Source organism: Bison bison, unplaced genomic scaffold, assembly GCF_000754665.1.
Source record: "Bison bison bison isolate TAMUID 2011002044 unplaced genomic scaffold, Bison_UMD1.0 scf7180017864469, whole genome shotgun sequence".
NCBI classification, from domain to species: Eukaryota; Metazoa; Chordata; class Mammalia; order Artiodactyla; family Bovidae; genus Bison; species Bison bison.
This window is the reverse complement of record NW_011495030.1, coordinates 3122746-3140847: the sequence shown is the minus strand read 5'-3', so window position 1 is coordinate 3140847 and position 18102 is coordinate 3122746. Positions and strand designations below refer to the sequence as shown.

The 18102-nt window shown below is 40.8% G+C and overlaps 1 protein-coding gene across 9 annotated transcripts in view; it reads left to right on the top strand.

The window, feature by feature from the left end:
- The window catches only part of PIP5K1B (phosphatidylinositol-4-phosphate 5-kinase, type I, beta), a 533355-nt gene that overhangs the window by 279479 nt on the left and 235774 nt on the right, over positions 1–18102 (top strand). The window contains exon 1 of one of the 9 annotated variants that reach the window (XM_010860665.1): positions 11014–11276. The exons of the other annotated variants lie outside the window; for them this stretch is intronic. The gene's annotated coding sequence lies outside the window, so the exon portion shown is untranslated. Of the gene's footprint in view, positions 1–11013; positions 11277–18102 lie in introns of those variants that run through there. 9 annotated transcript variants of the gene reach the window in all.

The following is an 18102-nucleotide window of genomic DNA, read 5'->3' as shown; positions in this document are numbered from 1 at the left end:
TCCTTAACTTAGACCGTGGGGGATACAGCTTCTGAGAAGCCTTTCTTGATGCCTCTGCCTCTCCAGCCCTGGTCAGTTAGATAGCTTTCCTCTGCGATCTTGTTATACTCGGGCCTTGCTTCTATAAAGGCACTTAACAGGCTGACATGTATATGTGTGGTTTCTTGACTCTCTAACCTGCGTAAAAGCAAAGCCTGTCTTTTACTTCTGCCCCTAATGCCTGTGCCTAGAACATTATAGTTACTCAAATTTACATTGAGTAGATGATTAATGGATGGATAAGTGTGTGGGAAAATGGCACAGATTGTTTTAAAGAGAAAGGAATGTAATAAGATTCTTAGGGGAACAAGCTCAGTCACATGGTTGGGTTCTTTATAGTTTGCTAGGAGACTAGAAATTCATTCATTAAGTAATTTTGATTTGAGCACCTGCCTCACACTAGCTAGTCCCTTAGGATACATCAGTGTACAAAACAAAGACTCCCATCTGTATAGAGTACACATTTTGCTTATATTCTAACAGGGTGGCGGGAGAGCAACTAAACATAATAAATAAGTAAATTCTTATACATAATATATATAGTGAGGAATATCAAGGATGTCAGGGTGGCAGGAGCAGAGTTATTGAAGGGAAAGATAGTTGGAGGGGCTTAGAGAGGTGGGCAAGGGTGGGGACTGTTGCAGATACAGGTGGCATAAGGTCTGTGTGCCATTAAAGGACACTGACTTTGAGAGATGGAGAGTTTTTGCAGGGGATTGAGCATAGAAATGGCATGACCTATCTTAGGTTTTAAAAGAAACACTCTTGCTGTCTTGACAGTAGACCATGAGCGGCAGGGGAGGAAGCCAGTAAAGATGGGGGGTAGGAACTACTCCCATTAGGGGGACCAATTAAGAGGCTTTTCAACATCTAGTAAAAGATGGTGGTGGCTTAAATGAGGGTGGTAACATTGGAGATGAGAAGTAGTTAAATTCTAGGTTATATTTTGAAAATAGAACCAATAGATTTTGCTCTACCTTCAAAGAAGATAGAGCTGACAGATTTAAGGTGGGTGTGAGATGCCTGGTGGAGGAGAGAGAAACTGGAAGGATGGAGTTGCCATCAACTGAGATGTGGAAATCTATGTGTGAGGTAGGATTTTTTGTTCTGGGGGTTTGGTTTGTTTGCTGCTGCTGTTTGGCGGGGGGTGAGCAAGGGAGGTATGGGGACAAGAGGTATTAGGAGCTCAGTCTGGATATATTGAGTAAACAAACTTTATAGACATTCAAGTGGAGGTGTCAAGTAAGCAGTTAGATATCCGAGTCTAGAGTTCAGAAAAGAGGACTGGGCTGGAAATACATGACTGGGAGCCTTGTGCCTGTATTTAGAGTCTAGAGAATACATGAGATCATTACAGGTCACACGAATGTGTGTAAAGAATAGAAGAACAGGAACTAACCTAGGAATACTCTGTAACATTGAGAGGTCAGGAAAAATAGACTGAGAAGAAACAACCACGGAGGTAAGAAAACTGTGAGTGTGGTGTCCTGGAAACTATGTGAAGAAAACGTATGAAAGAGGATGGAGTGATCAAATGTTATCAGTTGCAGCTGATCTGACAAGTGAGGGAGGACCAAGTTTGAGCCCTGGATTTAGTAATGTGTAAGTTACAGGTCACCTTGGTGAGAGTCATTTCATTGGAATGATGGAGTAAAAGCCTGATTAGAGGAGGTTTAAGAGAGAATAGGATGAGCAGGATTGGAGACAGCCAGATGGCTGAAGAAAGAGATTGAGTTCTTCTAGATCCTTGAGGATAAAGAAGAACTAAAGTGAAAAGGTCACTCCCTTCCCCTTCTTATGGGTAAAATGCTTTTAAGCATTTCAAATATCTCTTTACATATGTATGATTATAATTTGAGACAAAAGCAAAGTCTAGTAAAATTGTTTTATGTCCCCTTTTTTTTTTTTTTTTTTCTATTTAGGACTATTATGAGGAGAAAAATCTATAAGTAAATGCTTTTACTCCAAACATGAGTAGACTGTTCAAGCAAAAGGTTTACAGATTCACTTCCTTCATGAATTCATCTGGTTCATTTTATTCCCTTGTCATCTATTTATCTTAATGGCTTTTTTTCCACTTATAAATTGAAATTTAGTTCCACACCCGTGACACAATTATTTCTGTCTGCAAGTTTGGCCCAGTTTCTTAACCCAGAGACGTTTCCCTCTTCAGTGAGTACTGTGAGTTTTTTTTTTTTTTTTTTTTAAGTAGTTCATTGTCCTCTTAGGTTTTATTTAGGGACAGATTTTTTTTTTCCTTATTCCTTTTTGAAATTGTTGCTGATCAGTGAGAGAGGAGAGTACCAGTTATGATAAGGAAGGAAGAATGCTTTCCCCACTTTGAATTGCTACGATTTCATTCTGATTGTAAAATATTGTCAGGTTCATTCTTGTGGGTTGGGGAGTCTGTCCCAGTCTTTCATACAAGAGGACTCAAGGACATCCAAGCCATATTTGTACTCAGGAGGGAAGAATGCTTTCTCCTGGAATTCCCTCTCTCTCCTGATATTGCGTTTCTGCCTTTCAAGACTCCAATCAAGTCCCGTTTACTCCATGGAAACTTCTGTGTTTCTCCTGGCTCTGGGTAGTATTGGTTTCCTCTTAATTGCTATACTTACTGCTTGTAACCCTTACTTTGTTGGTTGGTTTGGGGTTTTTTGTTGTTTTGAGAGAGTAGGAATGGGAGGTGGGCAGTGGAGGGCGTTAAAATCACTGCATCTGCAGACTAGTAGAACTGCTTTCCCGACCTAGCCCATCTCCCTGCTTTGTGCAAATGAGTTAATCTTTGTGTACCTGTTAAGTGGGAGTAGTTCCTACCTCAAAAAAAAGTTGTTAGAATTAGAGACGAGAAAGCATTAGATTTATTTAGCAGAAAACTTATTTGAATAAATGGAAACCTGAAGAATATATATATTATATGTAATAACCCCCTATCTTTATGGCAGATTTCCTGAAAGAAAGAGACAAAGGCTTATATATCTTTCCTAACAACCAGTTCTTCTCTATAGAAAGAACTCGGTTCTTAATAGTGATGATAGATGGAGCTTAGGAAATGTGGTGTGTTTGCGTCTGGAAACCTGTGATATACATGTCATAAGGTATTTCATTGTTGCACATTAGTGTTTCAGGCTTTAGGACTCTTCCAGACTAAAACCCTTCCCTTGCACAGGCTAGAGATGATGGTGTGTGAAGTCAATATGCTCTCCTTTCAGTTTTCCTAACACTCATGAAAATTGCTGGGTTTTTTCCTCTCATTCACATTTTCACAGACCAGAATTCAGAAATCTGCTTTAATTTTAACACAATCTATCAAATTCTGTATAATTAGGAGAAGAGTTCAGATGACATTTTCTTTTAAGCAACCTGTCATAAGGTGCATATTTTAATAATGTGAAAAAAGATTAAAAAGAAAGAACCAGGTAGGCTAAAATAAGCAAATATTTTCTGATGATAAAAGCAATACAGATTCATTTCAAAATTAAAATAATTCTAGTAAGCAAAAATAAGTATACTTCACTGAGGTGCTGCCGTTAACCTTCTCATGAATGTTGTTCCAGGCTTTTTCTTTGATTAATATGCACATGTAATTTTTACACAAAAATGGCATCTACTGTATGGGTAGCTCCACAGACTGCTTTTTTCAATATAACATGCAGTGAATGTTTTATGTATACTTTTGCATCATTTTGCCCTCTGTGGCTATACCATGTAATAGGTAACCAACTGATTTTGGCTTCCTAGGATGTTTCTAATTTTTTTTTTCACTTACAATGTTCTGATGTACACCTGAACAACTTTTACAATTTAAAGACCACAGAACTTTCTTGAACTTGTCAACATGAAATAGTTGGTATGTTAATTTCAATTCAATTTTGTCCAATTCTAAAGCATTCTTTTCCAAGTCAGTTTTGAGTGATTTATTTGACAGTCATGTTTGGAGATCCCATGTGTGACTAGGAAAAAAAAAAGTATAGTTCTCTGAAAATAATCTATATTTCAGTTTTTTTTTTTTTAAATGAGTATGAAATAGCCTTTCTTTAATCCAGGCTAGAATGTTTTGATAATGTCATTTAGGAATACGTGGCTCTGAGGTTTTTATTGCTATCCTATACCTGACTTATCTGTAATTCAGAGTTAGTGAGGTCAGCAGGAGGTCAGTTATTACTGTTCTATCATTTCAGTGGGAGAAAGGCTGGACGTTGTGGAGGTGAAGAGGGTGCAGAGATTGTGTGGGTGGGTGGTGATGGAGAAGGAGGCCAGGCTTAGACAGATATCTGCCTCACAGACTTGAGGGTCTCCGCTGTTTTCATCTTTCACAGCTGTGGCAATTTGAGATCTCACGTTTTCTAAATTAGTCATTAGTCAAGATATCAAATATTGCCTCCAGCTGCCCATTGAAATGTATCAGAAATCTTGACATTAAAATTGGTATTTTTCTGTTCTAGAAATGACATGAAAATCCTTTGTGATATCATGTTTGTCAGTATTACAGTTAAATGACCACCAAATTTATAGATTTTAGCAGAAGGAATAATAGAGATGACTTACTCATTTTTGCAGTAAATGTTCAGTGAATACCTACTATGTACCAGGCTCTGTGATGGGGTTGGGGATTCAAAGGGGTGGACAAGTCTTTAAGCTGCTGTTGGTGGGGATACGAACATTAAAAATTTAAAAAGGACAAGACTTTGTAGTGCTTTGCTGTGATATATAGTAGACATATTTTCATAGTTGCTGCTATAAGACTATAGAGGAAAGAATACAAAGGGGTTTACAAAAGAAGCAACTCTTTTTTTTCACCTTTTTATTTTGTATTGGAGTACAGCCTATTAACAAACAATGCTGTGATAGTTTCAGGTGAAGAGTGAAGGGACTCAGCCATCCGTATACATGTATCCATTCTCCCCTAAACTCCCCCCACCTCATCCAGGCTGCCATATCACACTGAGCAGAGTTCCATGTCCTCTACAGTAGGTCCTTTTTGGTTATCCAATTTAAAGCAGTGTGTACGTGTCCATCCCAAACTCCCTAACTATCCCTTCCCTCATCCAAAAGAAGCAACTCTTTAGCAAATTGATAAGTGAGGAGTATCCTCCAAGGGGAAAATGAAGAGGGTCATGTAACATATGCAAACAGCAGAGTATATTCTAGCAGTTTCCAGCCAACAAGAATTGCAATGTTCATTTACAGCAGATAATTAATTCTTAAGTTAAAATTTTTTTTTTACTTAATGTTTTCTTATTTCTCTATTTCTGGCTTTTAAGAACCTAATTATTTATTTGTTTGTTCCATTTTAGGAAGTTCTTAAATTGATCCTAAAAGAGTAAATGAAATGAACTTGGCTTAATAAGGTGTTCTTGTAACTACTTGTGTCTCAGTGACATTCTTTTTCTCTTGCTTTGAATTTAATAGCTTAGAAATTATGGCTATAGATTCATAAGGAGATTGAAAGATAAAATAGACAAAGAGTATGTAAGTCAAATTATCTGTGAATTTTTCATGTTGTTAGTAATGCTCCAAAATGTGATCAAGAGCACTGTGCACATCCGTTGGTCTTAGCATTGGAAAAGCCTTCAGCTGTACATCCTGAGACTTCAGATAAAGTGGATTAATAGTGGAAAGGAACCAGAGAGTTAGACTAAATAGATATGTTGTAAGAGAGCCATAATAATCTTATTTAAATATTTTCCACATTAAAATAAGGCATGTAGTACTGCTGTGTTACTGCCAAGATTTTTTAAAATAAATGAATTTACATCCATGATATTTTTTAAAAATTCTCCATAGAGTACCACAAAATAACTAATGTGAATACTTGAATAAAATAATCTGTTGAAGCCCAGATTTGAATTAAGCTTCCTCAAAGCATAATGATTCCCTTATTAATTTTAATCTTGTTTAATAAGCAAGAATTTTTTTATTTAGGAAGCCTAATTAACAATATTCTGGAGAGTGATAATTGGGGTGAATTTCTAGTATGGTTGTAACACTGTTTACTTGGTAAATATTTCTCAAGCACCTACTCTAGGCTAGAGACTCACCTTTCATGAACAGTTTGATCTCAATTTTCTAAAAGACACATTAATTCTCTTGCTTCATGGAATTTATATTATAGTAAAAGGAGATTTTTAAAAAAGAGACAGCAACAATGGACTCCTTGCCAATTACAATAAAGATTAGGGACATCTTGTGTGTAGGGGAGGGAGGAGGCCTGCTTTCCTTGAGCCAAGACACAGTTGTCCTGAGATCGTGATGGAAACTGCTCAGGTAGGGCTATTCAAGGGGAAATGACAAGCCTGGGCGGCACAGAACTTGAAATTCCAAGGAGACTTAGCGGTATTAACACTAGGGATAGGGCACATGTTTTTCCATGGATCACTAATAATGACAAAAATGTTCAATCTTCCTGAATTGCATACAGTTGGGCTGAATTTAAGCATCATAGTTTATCCTTTTCCTTGATGTTACAAGATTATGTTCAATACTGAGATACCAGCACAGTGGTGAGCGTTGAGGCAGCCTACCAGGTGTGTGGGATTTGAAATAAATCCTAAAGCTGAAGGTGGGAGATTTCCCTCCCCCCACCCCCCGACTTTCAAAGGAATTGAAATAGGTTAATAATAAGATTAAAAGTTACTCCTGTGAACTTAATACCCCACTTGAAAAGAAGTCTTTGCCAGAGTGAACTGAGTTTCATCCAACAGATAAGTGAAAATCTAGACAGTTTTCACTTAAAAGTAAGATTATTTTGCAGCATAGATCTACCCCAGTAGAGTGTGAAGATGAAGCCCAATCTCAGGTTGAAGTTCCCTCCTTAGAGTGTCTGCTGTACAGAGTCTTCTTATTTTGTCCTGTGACTAATGCTGTGTCGAATTCTGCTGGAATGAATGAAGTAGGCTTGCCCCAGGCTATGTGGGTGTCACAGCCCACTTCAGCCCCTGTGCCATTCTAGAAGCAGTGAGGGGATGGAGAGCAAGACAGTGTGTGAGCATCACAGAAAGCAGATTAGAAGAGACTCTGAAGGAGCAACAGTGGGTGTCTCTGGGCAGTGAGATTGCTGACCACTTGTATTCTCTTTGTGATTTTCTATGCTTACCCATTATTTCTATAATAGATATGAGTTGCATTTATAGCCATATTTTAAATGCTCAAAAAGAGATTCATTTGAAGAAAGTGAGATGGAGGGAGGGATAAGTCAGGAGTTTAGGATTAACAGATGCACACTACTATATATGGAGCTTCCCAGGTGGCACTAGTGGTAAATAACCCACCTGCCAACGCAGGAGACATAAGAGATGTGGGTTCGATCACTGGGTCAGGAAGATCCCCTGAAGGAGGGCATGGCAACTCACTCCAGTATTCTTGCCTGCAGAATCCCTTGGACAGAGCCACCTGGTTGGTACTGTCATAGGGTTGCAAAGAGTCAGACATGACTGAAGCAACTTAGCACAAACACACTACTATATATAAATTAGATAAATAATAAAGACCGTCTATATATATAACCAGAGAAGGCAATGGCACCCCACTCCAGTACTCTTGCCTGGAAAATCCCATGGACAGAGGAGCCTGGAAGGCTGCAGTCCATGGGGTCGCTGAGGGTCGGACATGACTGAGCGACTTCACTTTCACTTTTCACTTTCATGCATTGGAGAAGGAAATGGCAACCCACTCCAATGTTCTTGCCTGGAGAATCCCAGGGACAGGGGAGCCTGGTGGGCTGCTGTCTATGGGGTCACACAGAGTCGGACACGACTGAAGCGACTTAGCAGTAGCATATATATAACACAGGGAACTATATTTGATATCTTTAATAACCTACAATGCAAAAGAATCAAAAAAGTATACACACACACTGAATCCCTTTGTTATACTCCCGAAACCAACACAACATTATAAATCAACTATTCCTAATTAAAGAGAAAAGAAAATGAAATAAACTTGTGTGAAATAAACCTAAAACAGGGAAGGAGGTAAGGGAGGAGAGAAGGAGGAAGGTAGAAAAAGGTAGACCTCTTATAGAAGTATTTGGGATGCTAAATCACCATCCTAGTTTTCATATTGTTTTCTCACTCTGAAAACCAAACTTTCATTTATTAACAATGATAAAAGGAAAAATAAAACATTTATGAAGCATTGACTTAACTGATAAGACCTCATTTCTGCACTCAAGGTAACTTATCTGATGGTGACAGACATTTTCATATGTACATTCATTATACTTTCAACTTTTAAGTCTGTTCAGGTGCCAAGCACTGTGCTAGTTTCTGTGATTTACAGAGAAATACATAGAAGCCCAGAAAAGGCTTACAATATTGTGGAAATAAAAGAAATTTAAACTGATAATTATAATCAGGAAGTGTCACAGTAGAGGCAGGACCAGGGCACCCTGGGAACTCAGGGAGGCACAGAGCCCTGACTTGGCAGGAGTAAGGGTAGATTCGAGGAAGGAAGTGATACTTCAGATGCATCTTGCAGGATAAGGAATGCCTATCGGGGGAGGGGGAGGAGGAACAGTGGCATGTCAGGCTCCGGAGGGTATACAAAGGAAGGAGCAGGAGAGTGCTGTGGCTTCTGGGAACTCCAAGTCATCCCATATGGTGGCAACCATGTGGGCAGCATGGAAAGATGAGTTGAAGAGGCCAGGTCATATGTGTGACTCTTAAAGTCTGCCCTGAAGCAGTGGGAAGCCACCAGAGGATTTAAAAGGAGAGTGGCACAGACAGATTTGCATTATAGAAGGATTCGTCTAGCAATAGTGTGCCCCAGTGAGGCAGACTAATTAGGAGGCTGAGGCAGTAATCTATGCAAGAAATGAAGTCTCGATTAAGATTGTAACTGGGAAACTGCCAATAAAGAGTCAAAGAACATTAAGGAGATTGATTCAAGAGAACTTGATTGATGGACTATGGGAGAGCAGTAAGGAGGAGTCAGGATGGCCCCTTGATTTCTGGCTTCGACAACTAGATGGATGCTGGTAGCATCCTCTGAATGGGGAGAAGGATGGTAAACTGTAGAATTTATAATGCCCCTAAGATGCTATGGGGCTTCCCTGGTGGCTTAGATGGTAAAGAATCTTCATGCAATGTGGGAGACCCGGGTTTGATCCCTGGGTTAGACGATCCCCTGGAGAAGGGAAAGGCAAGTCACTCCTTGCCTGGAGAACTCCATGAACAGAGGAGCCTGGCAGGCTACCTTCCATGGGATCGCAAAGAGTCGGACATGACTGAGCGACTAACACTTCATAAGAGCTATATAAAAACCCTGAAATCAATTGAAAATACCGATTTGTGCATGTACATGCTCAGTCGTGTCTGACTCTCTTCGACCCTATGGATTGTAGCCTGCCAGACTACTCTGTCCATGAGATTTCCCAGGCAAGAATATTGGAGTGGGTTGTCATTTTCTCCTCTGGGGGATCTTCTCAACCCAGGGATCGAACCCACATCTCCTGCATTGGCAGGCAGATTCTTTACCACTTGAGCCATGGGGGAAGCCCTGAAAATGTAGATTTAGAGCTCAAGAAAGAGATGTAGGTTCAAGAGTTACTGTAGGGGAATCATCCGAAATAGGTGAACCCTTTGGTAATGGAGGGCATTATGCAGAGGGAGTAAGAAGAAGAGAATACAGACCGTGAGGAACATGAATTTTAAGAGGCAGCCAAAGAAGAGGGAGCCTGCCAAAAAGACCAAGATGTGTTCAGAGAGGTAGGGGGAAAGCCAGACATGTGAGGAAGGGAAAGTCGGGTATGTATGGAATCCTGGTTCAGGTTTTCTCTCAAGCCTGCTGTCCGTGAAAGAAAGGGCAAAGAGCACATGGCAAGTGGCAGAAATGCCCACACCAACTGAGTTTGCCTCTAACAAGTCTCCCTGGACATAAACATCTGCCAACATTTCATTTCTAAAATGTCTGGGAATAGAAGTTTTGTTTAACTGGGCATATTGCCTCCCCACACAAAATCAAGGTTCTGTTAGTAAAGACCAAGGGAAAAAGGATTTAGGGTAAGCAGATGACAGTGTTGGCCATGTGGAGTAGCCATGGGAAGAGGGACTGTTGGTGAAGGAGGGTCTGGTCATCAGTTCAGCAAAGGTTTCAGAGTCCACCAGGGAAGCCTGTATGCAGGCTACCTAAGGTCAGTGTTTCAAAGAAGTCCAGAAAGGTGATAAATGAAACTTCATGGGTGAAGCAACCAGGATTCCACTTGTGAACCTGGAGTGGTTGTGGGGGAAGCTGGATTGCTGGTGCATCCGGAAGTGAATGGGCAGGGAAGTGGAAGTGAAGGCTGGGAGTGTACACTAGTCTTTGGAGGATTTGAACCTGAGTGTGAGGAGAGTGAGATGGGATTGCAACCAGAAGAGAGCGTCAGGGTGAAGAAGAGGTGTCAGGAGGAAGGGTCTTGGCAAAGGAATTGACATGCTCATATTTCTAAGATAAAGAGCCATATGAGAGAATGAGGTAGAAGATCCAGGTCAAAGGATAACTGGTGGAGAGAGGGCTCCAGACAGGTGTGTGTCGGGGGAGGGGACACAAAACATGCCCTAGCTGTGCACTAGAGAGGAGGAGAGAGCTCCAGAGCAGAGAGAAGATGGGAATCAGTGTGCAGGATTGCACAGGAGGGAAGGCAGTAAACGAAGGGGCCATTCATCCGTCTGTGAAGCAGAAGGCAAGAAGCAGAGGTCATCAGGCAGGGGCCTTGACACAATAAGTGAAGTCTCGGAGCAGGCAGTATTCACAGAGTGGTTAGGAGCCCTTCTTTGGAACTGGACAGTCTTCATGCTTGCTGGTAATCCTGGTTGTGCCCCTTAACTAACTGTGTGAATTTAGACAAGTTATTTAACTTCTCTGTGCCTTAGTTTTCTCAGTTGCAAAATGAGGGTAATAACAGAAGCCTGTTACTTGGAGTTGCTGAGAGAATTAAATGTGTTAATATACTTTTAAGTGTGCCTGGCACACACAAAATAAGTGTTCTGTATATATTAACTATACTAAGTACTGTTAGCAAGACTGAGAGCAAATGCAGTCTGAGCTCACATAAACACCAAAATGTTAAGTGGTTGATGGAGAGATTCTGTGAGCCCAGCCAAGGAAGCTCTGTGTTCTTCTAGGATAGAAGGACTCAAGGAGGTTCTCAGAGATGAGAGACTCTTGACTGATGCATGGGCCATGGAGAACAACACTGGGCTTCGGCGAGAGGCTGTGGAAGAGCATGCGCTCTCTTGAGACTTGAGAGGGAGCAGGTGAGGTGCGGGGAGCTGGGTGTGTGTGTGTAAAGGCTCTTCCCGCCTCCAATGAGGGAGTAAGCCGGTGGAGCAGAGCCATGAGCCCCAGACATTGCAGGACCTTGAATGCTGGGCGTCTGCCTTGTGCCCACTTAAAGTTTGGAGGCAGAACAGTGACAAGACCTACTCCGCCTCACAGGATTCCTGCTGGTGAGAGTGCTGATGAGGATGAGGATGATGATGGTGGTGATGACAACATTAGATATGGAGTGTGTGCCATATGCCTGGGACACTGTCTCCTCACCTCTGCTCTATGAGAGAGGTACTGCCGCTTCCCCAATTTCTCAGATGAGGAGGCACAGTCACTTGAGGAAGCCAGACAGCTGGTAAAGCCTGGCATTCTGACTCCACCCTCATTCTCATGACTGCCTCATTGTCACCACTCGACAGGTGGAGGATGGGGTGATGACCTCAGCTAAGCCCTTGGTGTCGTACTGATAGTAGATTTTCTGTCTTAGTCAAGGAGAGTTTGGCCATAGGGATTAGAAGCCCCTGCAGAGAGCTCAGGGGAACGGTGGGCATGTTACGAAGATACAGGACTCTCCCAGTAGACAGCTTCTAGCTAGGGACTGTGACTAGATTCAAGGACTGGATGTCCTCAGGCAGTAGTACTATATCTGTCTGGAAACACAGGGCTTTGTCTGTCCGTCTTTCTGCAGTCTGCTTAAATTGCCAAGTTCTGAGTTTCACTCTCATGACTTTGGCCGGCCCTGGACCAACCCCACTCGACGGTTCAGTCCCTGCGTTGTCAGAATGTTCTTGATTCGGATAATCCAGTGGCTTGGCCTGGGCCCAGCATGCCCCCTTGGTTCATTCCAAGGCTGGGATGGAGGTGGGGAGGGTACCACAGGCAGGGAGACAGCTGCTCTTAGAGCTCCCATGAACTGGCCACAGTTAGTGAGGCTCAAAAACTCCGTCACCCTGACTGACCCTCATACTCCCACAGACCCTGGCAACGCCTGTGTTCTGACCATATTTTTGTTGTCAGCACCACACAGGGCTCCATCTGTTCAGTCTCCAGCTCAACCCTCATCTTCTAGGTTCTCACCACCATGACCACTGTGGCAGCTGCTCCGTTCACTCTTTCAATCCTGTCTTCCCTTCCCATTCCATCCTGTCTCCTCTTAAGCAATATTATTATTATTTTTAATCTTACTGGCCTTCCACTCAAAAGCCTTCAACAGGTGTTCATATCTGATTTGTCATATCTGTGGTGGGCTCCCAAGGCCATCTAGCCTGGGACTAACCATTGGCTTCAGCTTGATTGCCCACTATTAGGTCAGGATGGTCGTCTTCTCTCACTGGTAGTTTTCCCATATGTGCCAGCCCTAGTCACCTGCCAGCTCCTGCATTTGCAAGGACTGCTTACTTTAGACCCTGTCACCTGCTCTTCCCTGAACCAACTCCTTTGGTCTTGACTCTCCAGTTAAACAGTTGGTTTATTGAAAACAGCTCCATGTTTTCAGGATGTCTCAAAACTGTACATAACTGAGTACATGTTAGAACTTGGGAAATTTAATATTTAGGGATTAACAGCTGATTTATGATCTCATGGACTTTGGTTTGGGGGTTAGGTTTTTATGTTTTGGTCTTTAATTTTTAATTGCATTTTTTAGAACATTCCATGTAAGCCTTCTGACTGTGATAATTGAATATTTGTTAGAGGCAAAGCCAAGTATGGGGTATTAGCTCCTAATCCTGTTAAAGACTTGCCCATTATTCCTGTGCTTTTGTTTTGGCCTCTTTTTTAAGCACTGTGACAACAGGGACCATATTATTCCTTGTTGTTTCCCTCCAAGTACTTTCCATAGAAGTTCTGGAATCAATGTCTAGGTAAATGTCATAAGTGGTCATCTCACCAGTTTTCCCTCTGTCTTGATTTTTATATTTGTGCCTTGTTTGAAACTTCTTTCATTACTTGTTGATTTATTAAGGTGTATGGTGGGCTGCCATCTATGGGGTCACACAGAGTCGGACTTGACTGAAGCGACTTAGCAGCAGCAACAGCAGCAGCAGCAGCAGCCTAGAACTCTACAAAATTTTTTGTTGGACAGAATTTTTCTCCTGCTCAGTCTCTTTTTACTATTCGGAGCATTCGTCATCCCTTTGAGCAGTGTGTTTCTTTTAGGGTCCTATCTATCCCCACTTTTTGTCCTTTCAGACTTCCCCTAGACACACTGCACCGAAACACTAGTAAAAAGAAAGTGCTTTGGGGTAAACTACTAGCTATCCTTTGTTTCTCTGGTTTTCTCTAAAAAAATGATGAAATAAACCCAGAAATGCCACGCACTTTGCAGCAGGAGCAGAACCCAGTCGATTTTGGTTATTTTTTTTGGGCTGCTTCTGAGTCCAAACATTTTTCTACCAATCGCCAATGCTTTTGTTCACATTTGGTTCACACAATTATTATTACTGTAATAATTGATTAATTTCTGAGGCATATATTCCTGGGAGGAGAGGAAAAATAGCTTAGCAATAAAATGTGGACAGAAAACATAATCTAGTAAATAAAAAAATAAAATTTACAGTGCAGTGAGAATATACTATTGTGAAATCTACCCAATATTAGATGTTTAGTAAAAACTAGGAAAGAAAAAATTTAAGCATTATGCAGAGGTAGAAGGTTCAACTATGTGAAATTCTTACTGATTATTCCAGATATTTCTGGGAAAAGACAAAAGTAGCAATGATTATAAAGCTTCAAGGAGGCTTTTTGGAAGTGTAAGTGTCATGACCATATATGAATTTGCTCTCCTGACTCTCAGCCTTTTTGTCTGTTTGTTTGGCTGTGCCAAGCCTTGGCTGTGGCAGGTGAGCCCTTAGTTGTGCATGTGGGATCTAGTTTCCTGACCAAGGATCGAAGCAGGCCCCCTGCACTGGGAGGGCAGAATCTTAACCATTGGACCACCAGGGAAGTCCCTGACCTTCTGCTCTTCCCCCCACCCTCTTATGCTATACACAAACACACAGTAGGTCTTTGTGTATTTAACATGAAAATCAGGGCAGGAGAGGACTATGCAATGTTTTACTGAAAGGCTGTGAGTTATACTGGTCTGGAACCAACACATCCTTCACAGTCGTTTCCATGGGCTACTTTCTTCCATCTAATGTTTGCAGCGAAGGCTTGGTTAGAAAAGACGTATGAATTCTTTGAGCACCTTTGTTGAGAAAATGAATTACAAGTGGTTTGTTTTATGCCGAGCCTTTTGTCGATGCCGTTTATAGCTATTCTCTGTATTCACTTGGTAAGAGCCACCCTGAGAGTGGATGAATGTGTTTTATGAGAGACTATAAGAGCTCTGCAATTTGTTTTGGTTGGTCTCCATTTGGATTGATAGTGAGCAAGTGCCATCATTTGGAATCAGTTTTGGCAGCAGCTTGGTTATATAAATATTAGATACATGAAATGCAACCTCATTTAAATTATTTTCATCAGTAGGAATAGGGGAGCCTCATACTGACTATAAGAGCACCAAGATACTATTTTTATGGCTTCTGAGCTTACAAATGTGTAACATATCATATGTCTGAACATATGTGTGAATAGGTGGTCTCCATTGCGCAAATACTTAACATGCTGATCTTCTGCATTTTGTTGAGAGTTTATGCAAATATTCTGCTGTTGCTGCTGCTGCTGCTGCTGCTGCTGCTAAGTTGCTTCAGTCATGTCTGACTCTGTGTGACCCCATAGATATGAGCGTCTGATTTCTTAATATAATAGAACTTTTTTTTCTGATCAATCCTTGATGTACTTTGGAAAATACATCAAGGATTGTTTTCAGTTTGATGTGTTTTTGTTGCTTTTATTTAAGCCTTGGAAAATAACCTGTCACATTTTTAAGCTTTTGATTTTTCCTGTCCTGTTATTGTTTGTTGCCGAAACCACATTAAAAGAGCGTCAAACCTCTTCTTAAGTGCCTGGGTAATACTCATTACCTCCCCAGCAAACTATTTACAAGGCTGACATTTTCCTAAGAATGACTTTCGAAGTTTTCATGAATCCATATACATTTTTACAAATGTATTTTTATGCAGGCAAAGGATTGAACAGGGACTTGTGATCATAGGTGAAGTGAGCAATCCGGATGTTTGTAACCCTTTAAGTAACATCCTAAGCCTGCTCCTGGGTATATTCTTAAAATGCAAGATTCAAGATCCTTGAGAACATCCAGGAAAATGTGTTAAATATGCTTCATGCTACTGGGGCTTTCTTTAAGCCACCATGGCAACTGGTGGTCCAGTGGTGAGGTCTTCCTCACCCTCTACTTCCCAGCCTTGTGTCCTCCCAAAACTGCTCAGTTTCAGTGTTCCTGATAAGTGAAATTTTCCCTGGTCCCTGCAGGCTGACTCAGGCATTTCTTTCTCCAAGAACCCTAGCAAAGCACATGTCGTGTTGTGTTATACCTGTCCCCACGTCTGTCTCTCTGCTGATGTGACTCAAAATGACTGAAAGCATAGAATTGTAGAAGACTCTGAAATAGTGTAAATTATTAATTTCTTACACTAACAGGATCCAGATACCAAAATACCAGAAAGGATAGATAAGTCATCAACTAGTTACAAAAAATAGGCTGCAGTCCATGGGGTCGCTAGAGTCAGACATGACTGAGCGACTTCACTTTCACTTTTCACTTTCATGCATTGGAGAAGGAAATAGCAACCCACTCCAGTGTTCTTGCCTGGAGAATCCCAGGGATGGGGAAGCCTGGTGGGCTGCCGTATATGGGGTCACACAGAGTCGGACATGACTGAAGCGACTTAGCAGCAGCAGCAGCAGCAGCAGCATGGCGTGTATAATTGTTAGCTGAACTGGTATCTTAATTGGATCATGTGACACCATAAGTTGGCTCTGTTTTATGTCAGAAATAGTTTAAGAAAATAAATTCTAACTGGAAGTCTTGTGTCAGATTACATAGTAACATATCTCCTAAGGAGACGTGAGTCTTATGATTATGCCCTTGCTTGGCCATTAGAATTTCTGCATTCCAAGCTCTTGCCAGGGACTATAATTTTGAGTGCTCACCTGTCCAATTCTTATCAAAAGGTTGGTTATGACAAACAATTTTCATAGAGCACTGCCTGAAGGATATGAGTCCATTCATTCATCAACTAGATAGCCTACATATTATTCATGAGTTAAGTCGCAGATCCCTGTGTAATAGCTTCTTGTTAATTTCCCTTCACTGGGCAGGACTGACAGAAAAAGAAATATCTGTCCTTCTGTCCTTATGGAATTTTTGAACTATATGTTGAAAGAGAAAACTCTCATAGGTTTCTAGGTGGAGAAAACCAATAAGTTATTAGGACAGGAGCATCAGACTAGCATCAAAACTACTCATCTGTAAGCCAGGAAGATGGCAGGATCATATCAACAGAGACATGAAGGAAAAGGGCTGGGAGTTAAGAATCCAAGAGATCTAGTTACAAATGAAGACAAAGGAAAGACATTTCTGGACATGGAGTGACACAGAGTGGACTGTCCACATGCCACTTCTGAGTAATTATTTGAGAAGTGTTCCAAATGAATGAAAATTGAATCAGAACACGGGTGTGCAGATAGCAGGAGATGAAGAGCCAAAGAAACAATGATGAGCAACAAATGTTGTAAAACTTATGGTCAAAGTCTAAGTAAATGATAATAATGTGCCCATGAACTATAAACTGTTCATTAAGAAGAGCCGTCTCAACAAAGAGGAGATAGTTCAAAATGGAGTATTCATTGAGAGAGTCAAGTTTTTTCATGTATCTTGTCTTAGGGATGAGGAAGAGATGTCATGGACTGGACTCTGTGGAAGCAGGTACTGGGGCAGAGTTTGGGGTGCAAGATGTTTTTAGGGATCAAAAAACAGATGTTGAAGTCCTAACCTCCAGTACCTGTGAACACTGACCTTATTTGAAAATAATCTTTGCAGATATAATCATCATCATGTGAAAACTCTTAGTTTAACACCACCCCCTCCCCCAAATCTAGTTTTAAGCTATATGTCAGGAACACAGTTGAAACCAAATGACAAATAAAAAAGCTGAAGTTAAAGAAATGGAAGAGGAGATACGCACCATGTAAAAGAAAGCAGATGAGGCTATTACTGTCAACTAAGATGGAACCCAAGACCAAAAATATTAAATAAGAAAAAAAGATAACTTTACAGATAAGAGTGCAGTTCAACAAGGACAGTATTATTCACATATCCTTTGTACACTGGCCAGCATAGTTTTAGAAATCTTAAGGCACAAAAAAGAAGTAAAAATATATGAGAATATATAACCATATCAGAGAATTTTAATATATTTTTTCATAATTTGATAAAGTAGACAATATTATAAGATTATGTGTTTTTCTACCCTATATGCAGAAAATGCACTCTTTTCTCTTGTGTCTTTGGAACATTTTCAAAAAGTTATTCAATGGCCATAGGAAAAGCATATTCTGGGGGGCCCAGGGCTAGCTTTTATTCATTCCATATTTTGATCCCAGTGCAGTAATCAAGAATGTGGCAATGAATGAAATAATAGTATTAATGATGAAAATATAAATGCTTAGCACTAAGGAACCCTCTTACAGATGATTCCTATATCAAGTTGAAAATAAAATCAAATTAAATCAAAATAAAAATGACAAATTTATTTGGAAATAAACTGAACAGAAGACTTCATCAAAATTTATGTTCAGTTCATTTCAGTTCAGTTGCTCAGTCGTGTCCGACTCTTAGCGACCCCATGAATAGCAGCATGCCAGGCTCCCTGTCCATCACCAACTCCCAGAGTTCACTCAAACTCACGTCCA